Raw genomic sequence first — 10795 nt, forward strand, 5'->3', positions numbered from 1 at the left:
GCCTTCTGGCAGTTCCCTCACTGTGAGAAGTGAAGCTACAGGGAACCAGGCAGAGGGCCTTTTCGATAGTGGCACCCGGTCTGTGGAACACACTCCCATCAGATGTCAAGGAAATAAACAACTATCTGACTTTTAGAAGACATCTGAAGGCAGCCCTGTTTAGGGAAGTATTAATGTTTGATCTTTTATCAGGTTTTTAATGTTCTGTTGGGAGCCTCCCAGAGTGTCTGGGGAAACCCAGCCAGATGGGTGGGGTATATTATTGTTGTTGTTGTTATTATTATTATTATTATTATTATTATTATTATTATTATTAGCTTGGCTCAGGAGTGGTGGGATTTGTAGACAAGCAACATCTGGATAGCCACAGATTGCCTAACCCTGTGAAACATCAATCTCCAGCTCCACATATATAAGGACAGCAGAGGGCAGCAGATCACAACATAAAGGGCACCATCTCAATTGCCCAAATGATTTTGGAGACCAGCTCTCTCTCTCTCTCTCTCGGCATGGTCCACTGCCCCAACTTCACTGAATCGCAGCTAACAAGGTTAAGAGCTTGTTGAAATCTGTTTGCAACCCCCAAGCACAGAGTACAAGAGCTGGAGGGAGAAAGAGATTTAAGTCAAAGGTAACAAAAGGGTTGGGACGTGGGTGGCGCTGTGGTCTAAACCACTGAGCCTCTTGGGCTTGCTGATCAGAAGGTTGGCAGTTTGAATCCCCGCGATGAGGTGAGCTCCCGTTGCTCGGTCCCTGCTCCTGCCAACCTAGCAGTTCAAAAGCATGTCAAAGTGCAAGTAGATAAATAGGTACTACTCTGGCAGGAAGGTAAACGGCGTTTCCCTGCACTGCTCTGGTTTGCCAGAAGTGGCTTAGTCATGCTGGCCACATGACCTGGAAGCTGTCTGCAGACAAACGCCGGCTCCCTTGGCCTATAGAGCGAGATGAGCGTCACAACCCCAGAGTCGACCACAACTGGACCTAACGGTCAGGGGTACCTTTACCTTTACCTTAACAAAAGGGTTTGCTTTTCTCTGACAAATGCCAGGGTTAAATTTGTGTTCCATAACTACAGGTGCTTCCACACTAGGAGCAGGAGGCACCTCAAGAACCTTGTTGGTGGAACATTTATAAGAGCAGTGGCGTTGAATTCCACCCTTGGTGGTTACTCCAGAGTTGGCAAGCTTTATCGACTCACTTTTTATTATATTATAATCCAATCACTGCCTGTCTTTTATCTTCTTTGAGCCCCTTTTCAGACTGTAGAAAAGCTGGGGTTTTTTTGTCGGGGAGAGAGAACAGAACAGCAGAACAGGTACGGATTGCATTAGTCCTACTCTTCCATCTATTTTTAAAGATTTATTTTTACATGTAGCTGCATTGTAACACTAATTCAGTATCAGCACTATCATCACAGCGTACCTTTTGATCTATTTTTTTAAAAAGATATATTCATGTATTAGGGCTTAGATGCAGAAGTGTTTAGCACAAATTAAAATGTTGATTCCCCACCCCCACCCCCAGTACACACTCTCCCGGTCTTTCTGTTCAGTGCTATTTTATTGTCTCCATGGGATGTGAACACCACTCTGAATTACAGCAATTTTATTCAGTAGTATTGATGGATCCGACCAAGTAAAGTGCTTTAAATGCATGGTGTATATATAGCCTGAGCTTGAGTGCTGGAAGATAAGAGGAAAACGTTTATTTCTCCACAACATTTGTAATTTTATAAGTTTCTGTCATGTCACTCCTTCCCCTCCTCCATGAGCCAACAAAATAAAACAATAAAAAGTCTTCATATTCTCCAGTCATTTCTTGTAGGGAAGGGGCCCAAACCTTTTGATTCTTAACAACTCTGATAGGCAAATTATTATCTCCATATTGCAGTCTGGCAGAGGTCTGGAGATTTCTGAAGATAGTTTCTTGCTTAAGACCACTCAGTGAATTCGTGGTGGTCTCTTTGAATCAGAGTTTTTCCCAAGGTCATTGGTTGCTGTCCTAGCCACCAGATAAGACTACTTCTTCGGAACTGAGGAATATTAATTCTCTCTACACAGTCACTGGTCACCGCCTTTGTTTCCACCAGCGCTGCTGTGTTCTTAGCAAATGCACACTCAGCAACTCATGTGCAAGTCGCCTTGAGACCGTGGTTGAGAAGGAGATTGATAAATCACTTGTAATAATAATTATGATGATGATAAACCCAACCCCTAGTACTGAAGTTTTGCCCATCAACTGCATCTTGGCTGCCAGGAAGCCTGCGCCATTTGAATTCCTGCCTCCCAGGCAAGCTCTTGAAAGGTAAAGAGTAGGGGTGTGGGGTGGGGTGCCCTGAAAATCCCATTAGCAGCCCCTCCTTTCCTCCCAACTAGTTCAGGTTGTCTGGACTCTCGCAGCATACTGCCTCTTATAAGTGGTATGTAAATGGCTGAAATACATAAAATTCCAGTTTCTCTGAATATATATATATATATACAGAGACTCCATCTCCTCAGAGTATTGCAAAAGAACGATGTCTTAAAAAAAAAAAAATTCAACACAGTAATTTTAACAAAAATGCATCATCCACATTGTTTCCCCCATTTCCCCCCTCCCCCCTAGACAAAAAACCCAACCTCCCCCCCCCCCCGACTTCCCTCAGCTCCTTTCTCTGGTTTCTCAACACATCTTTCTGTCTGCATGTTGTAAAATTGTAAAAATCCTCAAATTATCTATCTATATATTACAATAAAGAGTTTGTGAATGTTTATTCAAACAAAAGAACGATGTCATTCGACATTTGATGATCTCCTTCTACCGGTCCACAATAGAAAGTGTCCTTTCATACTGCATCATGGTGTGGTACGCTGGTTTGACATCAACTGATAGGAAGTGCCTACAGAGGGTGGTGAATACAGCACAAGGTATTATGGACTGTCCCGTGAATCCACTGGATGAAATAGCGGAAGAACATCACCTCATGAGAGTGAGGAAAATTCTCAGGATGATTCACACCCTGGCCGGCATTTTCTTGATCTCCTGCCCTTGGGCAGAATATATAGAAGCAGGATTAGTCGCACCAACAGGGTAAAGAACAGCTTCTATCCGTGGGCTGTTAGGCTGCTGAATGAAAAGATAACAACAGGGCAACTGAATTTCGGGTTTGGTGGGTGTGCGTCAGTAAACGATGGGAATTAAGACTAAGAGAGCTGAGTGGGGGGTGCTCGTGTAATCTCACTGTATACAAGTTGTATAAGTGACAATAAAGAATTTTTTTAAAAAATACAGTCTGCCTTGGTAAAGGAGAAAACTGAGTTCTCCTGAAAATTCTGGTTGCTGAACGTTCCAAACGGCCAGTAGCCTGGAGTTATTATTTGTGCTGTTGTGAATGTTCAAAACAAGCTGCATTCTAACTGCCAAGGAACTGAAAGGAGCTACAGTTGCTACAGTTACCGACTCAGACGAGCTCCTGTCTTTTCAGATCTTTTAGGTCAGACGCAAGCAAAGAAGAACTGGAAAAAGCCCTTGAGTACTAGAGTCCAGCTGAAGAACCCAGAGTAGGATACAACAGGAATAAAACAATAATTTGAATGGAATGTACGTAAGAGCAACAAATTGGATACTGTAATATCCAGGATTGGAGCCATCCCATAGCCACAGAACTGAGTTTGGCATAGATTCCGTTTTCATATGTCTTTCATATCTCCCTGAAGTAGTGGAGTGGTCTTTGAACTCAAGTTTCACAGCAGCAGAGCCATATGGCCTACAATTTAGCCTCAGGGTTGGGCTCTCAATTTCCATGCCGTTTTCTGGATCAGTGGCCATTGCTTCCTTGGAGGAGTCTATTTCCCTGAATCTCCAGAAATACTTTTTACCAAGAACAAGCGTTCTGCTTCAGAGCTGTGTGTACCTGCAGCAAACTACTCCACATAAATAGAAGCTCCAAATGCATTGCTCTTATGGAAGGAGCAGCGATCCCAAAACTTCAGGGAACTTCCATCCTTTGCTAGGATGGAAGACATATTTCAGGAAACTGAACACGAACGTTCCTGCAGCTAAGTCCAGAATGGCTCCAATAGGGGTGGAAGGAAGAGAGTAAAGATGAAACCTTTTGTGTTTTCTGGGCTTGAAGACATTATACAGGGCATCCAAAAAACTGAGCACATTCGCAATGGAGACTAATGGCACGAAACCCTGAGCAATAATCATTTCGGAGGGGAAGGACTCATGATCAGCTAGTTCTGTGCACAGTACGTTTATCTTCTTGATGGTATCTCCATGCAGAGAACAGGTGCCCCAGAGCCCAATCCCTAGGAGGCCACGGCTGCTGATGCCCACAATGTTGTTGACATACCACACCATCCATTGGACACCGGCAGATGCGCATAACGCAGCTATGAGAGCCAAGACAAACGCATCTAGTTGGAAGCAAGATAGCCTGCAGAGCAACCATACAGGAAGGGAGCCATAAGCCGCCTCAGGTGATGCCTTAAGCTCAGGTATCGGCAAGGTAGGTAATTGAAGGCGTCACACCTGACAGGAAGTGAGCGTGGCCACTTTGTGCTACCAGGTGAGCCACCTCTGCATGTAGGATGGGGCAGGGAGCCTTTTCCAAACCAGAGGCCACATTCCCCCATTGCAACGTTAGAGGGCTGTAGTCAGCAGGGGACTGCTGACAAAGTCGGTAGTGCAAAAGATGTGGCAGTTCTCGTGGGACAGTGGCGTGTGGTCAGTGGACTAGGGGAGTAAGCTAGTCTCTTAAATGTTCCCCTGGTGCTTCCTTCTCAAAGCCCGGGAAGCTTCTGCCTGGCTTAGGGAGGGAGGTGCGTGACGTCGCTCCCACATCACGTTTGCAAACTGTTTCCCTATGAAAAAATTCAGGCCTGGAGTCGGGGACTGGAGCAGTCCTTGCAAGGTTAGATTGGTTGGAATGTGTCATTGGACCATTCGTCTTGCTTGCTTAAGTGAGGGATGGAGCGATGTGAGTGCACATGTAGCAGTGGCACGTGGTGAAATTTTTCGTAGGGGGACAGTTAGGGGCAGAGGCACCAGCTTGAGAATGTGATTGGGGGGAGGCGACGTCACGCGAATGGTCAAGCATGTGGGCATCGTGCCTCCCTCCCTGTGCCAGGAAGAAGCTTCCTGAGCTTTGAGAAGGAGGTGCCAGGGAAACATTAGGGAAACTAGCCTAGTCCACTGACCGTACACCGTTGCTCCAGGCTCAGGCTTTAATTTTAACTGGAATGGGCCATTCCGCCCCAAATTCCTGTATGGTCACTTACGCAGGATTTGCTTCCCAAATCTCATCCCCACAGCTTCCCACCAGATTTCACTGCATCCCCCTCTGGGGAAGCCTGGGTGAAGGTTTCCAAAATGCATCTCAGGACAAATTCGTTTCGTACAAGTTTCTGAAACTGGCAGTAGTCAGGCTGTGAATTCCGGTAGGGGCTTCTCTGCATCTGAGACTGAAGAAATGAGAAAGCACAACACTCCTGGCTTCTTTGTTTGGCCTTTGGGGCTATTCCCGGTCACACGCCAGGGCCAGCTCGATATATTTTGGCAGCGGCAGCAGGCGATGTATATCTTGGGAGGCTGGATCTGCCCCTGTGGATCCTGCCGCCCTAGGGGGTCGCCTCACCTTGCTTCATGGGTGGGCCAGCCCTGCCAGACCATCATTGCTGCTTCTCAGTACCTTCCTTGAACGCTTTTGCCTGGCTGGAATGTGTCCTTGAATTGTAATAATGCCTCTTGCTTGCCTGGTTGGCTGGATGTACATATATGTGTGTGTGTAGAAGTCGGTGACATTTGCGCCGCTGGAATGTAACCTAGTGAAGAAAGATAATTGTCACATGCATTGCTATACTGACTTCTGCCTTTGAATCCTGCCACCTCTGGCAACAAGGGAAAGTAGCCCCCTGGCTGAAAGCTATCCCCCACCCTTGTCCTATCATGGACCTGCTTCCTCCAGAAATGTCTTCTCTTTTTTCTTAGTCAATATGATCTCAACAATTTGTGGAGAATAAAGCTTCTGATGGATATTATGCATTCCCTTCAGCAAACCTTTGGTCTGGACTCAGTCTGACCCTTATGTTTCCCTCCCCTCATGGTTTTGATTTTTAAAATGAGGCTGCATTTTAAATTGCATTTTAACCTGTATTTTGTTTTTTTGTTTTTTTCTTATTATGTTTTTACTGAAATTTTATTGGTGTTAGGCACCCTGAGCCCGGCTCTGGCCAGGGAGGGCGGGGTATAAATAAAATTTATTATTATTATTCAGCCTCTTAACGAGTGGTTGTCAAAGGATGTGGCGCGCGCACTGGTGTGGCAGGAGAGGGTGGCGAGTGTGGCAGGAAGATTCAAGGACAATCAAATAAACATTTAAACATTTCAGCGTAGTCTAGTGTTAACATTTTTTTGTTAATTGCAGAATATGGGTAGATTTCAAAATGAGAGCAAGAGTATCTGCAGACACTCCTGGTTGTGATGCAGAATTGCCGTTCAAACTGCAGTGCTGGAGAATAGCATTGGCTATTCTTCTACAGTTCTCCATGACACATTCTTATGAACGGTGATTTTCAGCCTTGGCAAATTGCAAGGGATCGATGCCTTAGGAGAGCGGGGAAAAATTTCAGGGACGATTCACAAACCGGCCAGCACCTCTTTAATCCTCTACCTTCGGGCAGGAGATATAGAAGTATAATCAGTTGTAAGGTAAAGGTAAAGGGACCCCTGAACATTAAGTTCAGTCATGGCCGACTCTGGGGTTGCGGCATTCATCTCTATTAGCCAAGGGAGTCTGCGTACAGCTTCTAGGTCATGTGGCCAGCAGGACTAAGCTGCTTCTGGCGAACCAGAGCAGTGCACGGAAACGCCGTTTACCTTCCCGCTGGAGCGGTACCTAATTATCTATTTTCACTGATGTGCTTTCTAACTGCTAGGTTGGCAGGAGAAGGGACCAAGCAACGGGAGCTCACCCGATTTGAACCGCCGACCTTCTGATTGGCAAGCCCTAGGCTCTGTACTTTAACCCACAGCGCCACCCACGTCCCATAATCAGTTGTACCAACAGGCTAAAAAACAGTTTCTATCCGTGGGCTGTTAGGCTGCTGAACAGAAAATAATATAGTGCAACTGACTTTCGGGGTTGGTGTGTTGTGCGACAAACACACAGAGTGCAATGAGATTGAGTGTTTGCGGGGGCAAGGCTCAGTTAATTTCATTGTACACAGGTTGTACATTGACAATAAAGTATTATTATTATTATTATCAAATAAGAACGATCAGAAAAGAGAGAGTCTGCTTTGCATTGATGAGGGGATGGGAGTTTGTTTGTCTCAAATTAGACCCCACAAAAATGAAATTTACCCTACAAAAACAAGCTCACAACTCTCATTGAGCTTTTGTACATGCTTAAGGTACATATGTTATAGGCTCGTTCATAATTGTATTGGGGGGGTGACTCATGTTCTCATGTAGCTGCATTGCTTTATACTTTCCGGACGTCCCGTGATCATATTATGAAGAAGTTGTGTTCTGTGCAGTCTGGTTCCTAGGATATTCTTATGGTTGTGGGATATGTTAGCACTACCACTCGTGTGTGTGTGTGTGTGTGTGTGAGAGAGAGAGAGAGAGAGAGAGAGAGAGAGAGAGAGAAACTGCCTGCCGTAACTGAGGCAATACTTACCCACATCCCCCTGAAGGGGTTGCAGTGGAATGCAGCATGAAGTGACAGTTTGTTCTGCTTCGTGCGCCTGAGCCGTGTTCCTGTGAGGCAAACATGCTCATATAACTAGATATTTGGAGTGCTTGGCCTTTGCCAGCTTATCTGCGTGAGAGACACAGCTCTCGGCTATCACAGGGAGACAGCGTGCTGGAGTGATACAGTCTAAGCAAAGTTGCAATTTTCACCAATGGCAAAGAATTGCAGTGAGGGGCGTGGGAGACAGTTGCAGCAGCTGTAACACGGATTCGGCTTTGCCTTGCTTACCCCTGTGGGGTCAGAGGCAGTTTTAGGTTAGCACGACTGGTTCGGCCACACTGGGCACCTCGCTGCAAGGGGCACCACAACAATGCTGTTGAGATTTAGGGCGGGGGGGGGGGCGTAATTTTAGTGCCACACAGAGTGCTGCTGAAATTTGAGATCCCAATGCCAACCACTGGTGGGATACCCGTGAGCATAGGAGCCAACTCCTAGGGGCCAAGGGGTCTTCACCCCCTCCAATAAAATATTTGAGATGGCCGACCCCCCCCCCAAGTTGATAGGCATTACCATTCAAATGGTGTGCATGCACCGCATCATGTGATTGATTATGTGGGTGAGTGGGGCTTACCTCCCCCCCCCATATTTTATTCCAGTTGGCCCCCCTGCCCATAAGAGTTTTAGGAAACGTTTGAGGAATTGGCTGTTTCTGCAAATCACATTCTTGTTTTTCCTTGCCCTTGTGGGCTGCCCCGTTTCCCATCCCCCGAGTTCTTCTTTGTATGCACGTGAAACTAGAATCCCAGCCCCATGCTGTGCACTGGGTCACCTGAGTTATTATGGGTACCCTGTGTGGGGTTTAAATAGGGGTGTTGGTGTGCTGTGAAGGGGCTCAGAGTTCTGCCATATCCTATACTCAAAATGGGGGTGTGAGCAGAACAGATGGCTGGTGCCCCCCTCTTCCATTGAGTTTTATAGGAGGGGGTTTAATTTTGCAGTTCTGTTGTTGTGTGCAGTTCCACTATTGTTGGGGGGCATAGGAGGATCCTGAAGGAAGATAAAACTGGGAATGTCTGTTCCCCTCCCACGTTCCCCCCATTCCACTGACATCCTTGCCCTGTTCTGGCTGTTCTGTTGACAGAGTTGTTCTCATCAGAATAGATACACCAGTAGGATGTTGTGCAAGCCTATCATCTGTGGTGGCAGCATTCAGTATTTCATGTTCTGCTGGTACAGCAAGTCTTCTTAGCCAGTAGCACAGAGTGAGCAACCTAGTCATTCAGCCTAATTTGATGCTGACTTTGGATGGGCAGTCAGATGCACAGACAGGGCCCCTGAACATAGCATGGCTTAACCTTCTCTTAAAGGTGGAGAGATCCTTATTTTTTCCACCCTCCACCAGACAACCTTGGTCCTCCTCTGCCTAACTTTAAAAGCCCTCCTCAAGTAGTCATCTCAGAGCTCTGGCAAGAGTGATCTCCCTCCCTCCCCTCCCCCCCCCCGCACCAGAGGTCTGCTGAGATTGGGGTGTTGTAATAATTCTGTTGTTGTTTAGTCGTTTAGTCGTGTCCGACTCTTCGTGACCCCATGGGCCAGAGCATGCCAGGCACTTCTGTCTTCCACTGTCTCCCGCAGTTTGGTCAGACTCATGTTTGGAGCTTCGAGAACACTGTCCAGCCATCTCGTCCTCTGTTGTCCCCTTCTCCTTGTGCCCTCCATCTTTCCCAGCATCAGGGTCTTTTCCAGGGAGTCTTCTCTTCTCATGAGGTGGACAAAGTCTTGGAGCCTCAGCTTCACGATCTGTCCTTCCAGTGAGCACTCAGGGCTGATTTCCTTAAGAATGGATGCGTTTGATCTTCTTGCAGTCCATGGGACTCTCAAGAGTCTCCTCCAGCACCATAATTCAAAAGCATCAATTCTTCAGCGATCAGCCTTCTTTATGGTCCAGCTCTCACTTCCATACGTCACTACTGGGAAAACCATGGCTTTAACTATACGGACCTTTGTTGGCAAGGTGATGTCTCTGCTTTTTAAGATGCTGTCTAGGTTTGCCATCGCCTTTCTCCCCAGGAGCAGGCGTCTTTTAATTTCATGACTGCTGTCACCATCTGCAGTGATCTAATAATTCTAAGGTCCCAAATATAAAATAAACATGCATAAATGTACAAGGCAAACACATACATAAGTATATAAACCACGTGTCTGAAATAGTACAGGAGAGCAATCCTGAAACCATTTTGACTTTCCCAAATTGACCTCAAATATTTACCTGCAAGGAGGAAGCAAACGAGAAAGCCTTTCCATTGTCTTTTCCTTACCTGTCTTAAGAGCGTATTTGTGTATGAATAGGGTGAGCCTGTGACCTGGTTTCAGGAATTAAAATATTTACCATCATGAAAGAATGGCCAGGCCACCCAGATAAAACAACCAGTGACCATTAACAGATATCCTGGCAAACAGGATTTCTGCTGTAGACCACCCTCTTCTGTGATGTATGTATGATGCTTGGGGGTGGTGGTCTTGAGCTACAGGGTGGGCAATTTCAAAAGTCTATATAAGGGCTTGCGCACCATTTTTTTTGGTTCCTCCTCCCTCCTGCATGAGGTGAACTCTGTTGCTTCTCAGTATACTCTGGTTGGCCTCTATTATTTTCTCCTACCGATAGGGGACGCACTTAAGGACTCTATACGGGCTCAGGAATACCCCATGAGGGAAAAGGCACAGGTTTTTTTTTCTATAACAGGGGGAAGAGAGAAAGAAAAGGGGGTGGCAGAATGAGAGAAAACGGTATCTGTGCCCCCTGACATATTACCCAGAGGGATGGCAACCTTATGCAAAAGGCTGGCTGGCTGAGAGGCTACAGAAGGGTAAGCAGCCTATCTGGAGTATAGAATGATGTTCTTAAACAGCAAGTGAAAATTCATTTTGTTTAAGCATACCTCGGAAGGAAGCCAGGGACAAAAGTTTTAGGGAAATAAGTTTGCTGCTTAATGGGCCTTCCTTTTTAATCAGTATTGCCCTTTTTAAGAATCTGCATTGTTAGGAATGGAATGGAACAGCAGAATGGAAATAGTTATAAAGCAATAACATGGCGTCGTTTGTATCATCTAAAGC

This window comes from Podarcis cretensis (assembly GCF_951804945.1).
Source record: "Podarcis cretensis genome assembly, chromosome: 17".
NCBI lineage: Eukaryota > Metazoa > Chordata > Lepidosauria > Squamata > Lacertidae > Podarcis > Podarcis cretensis.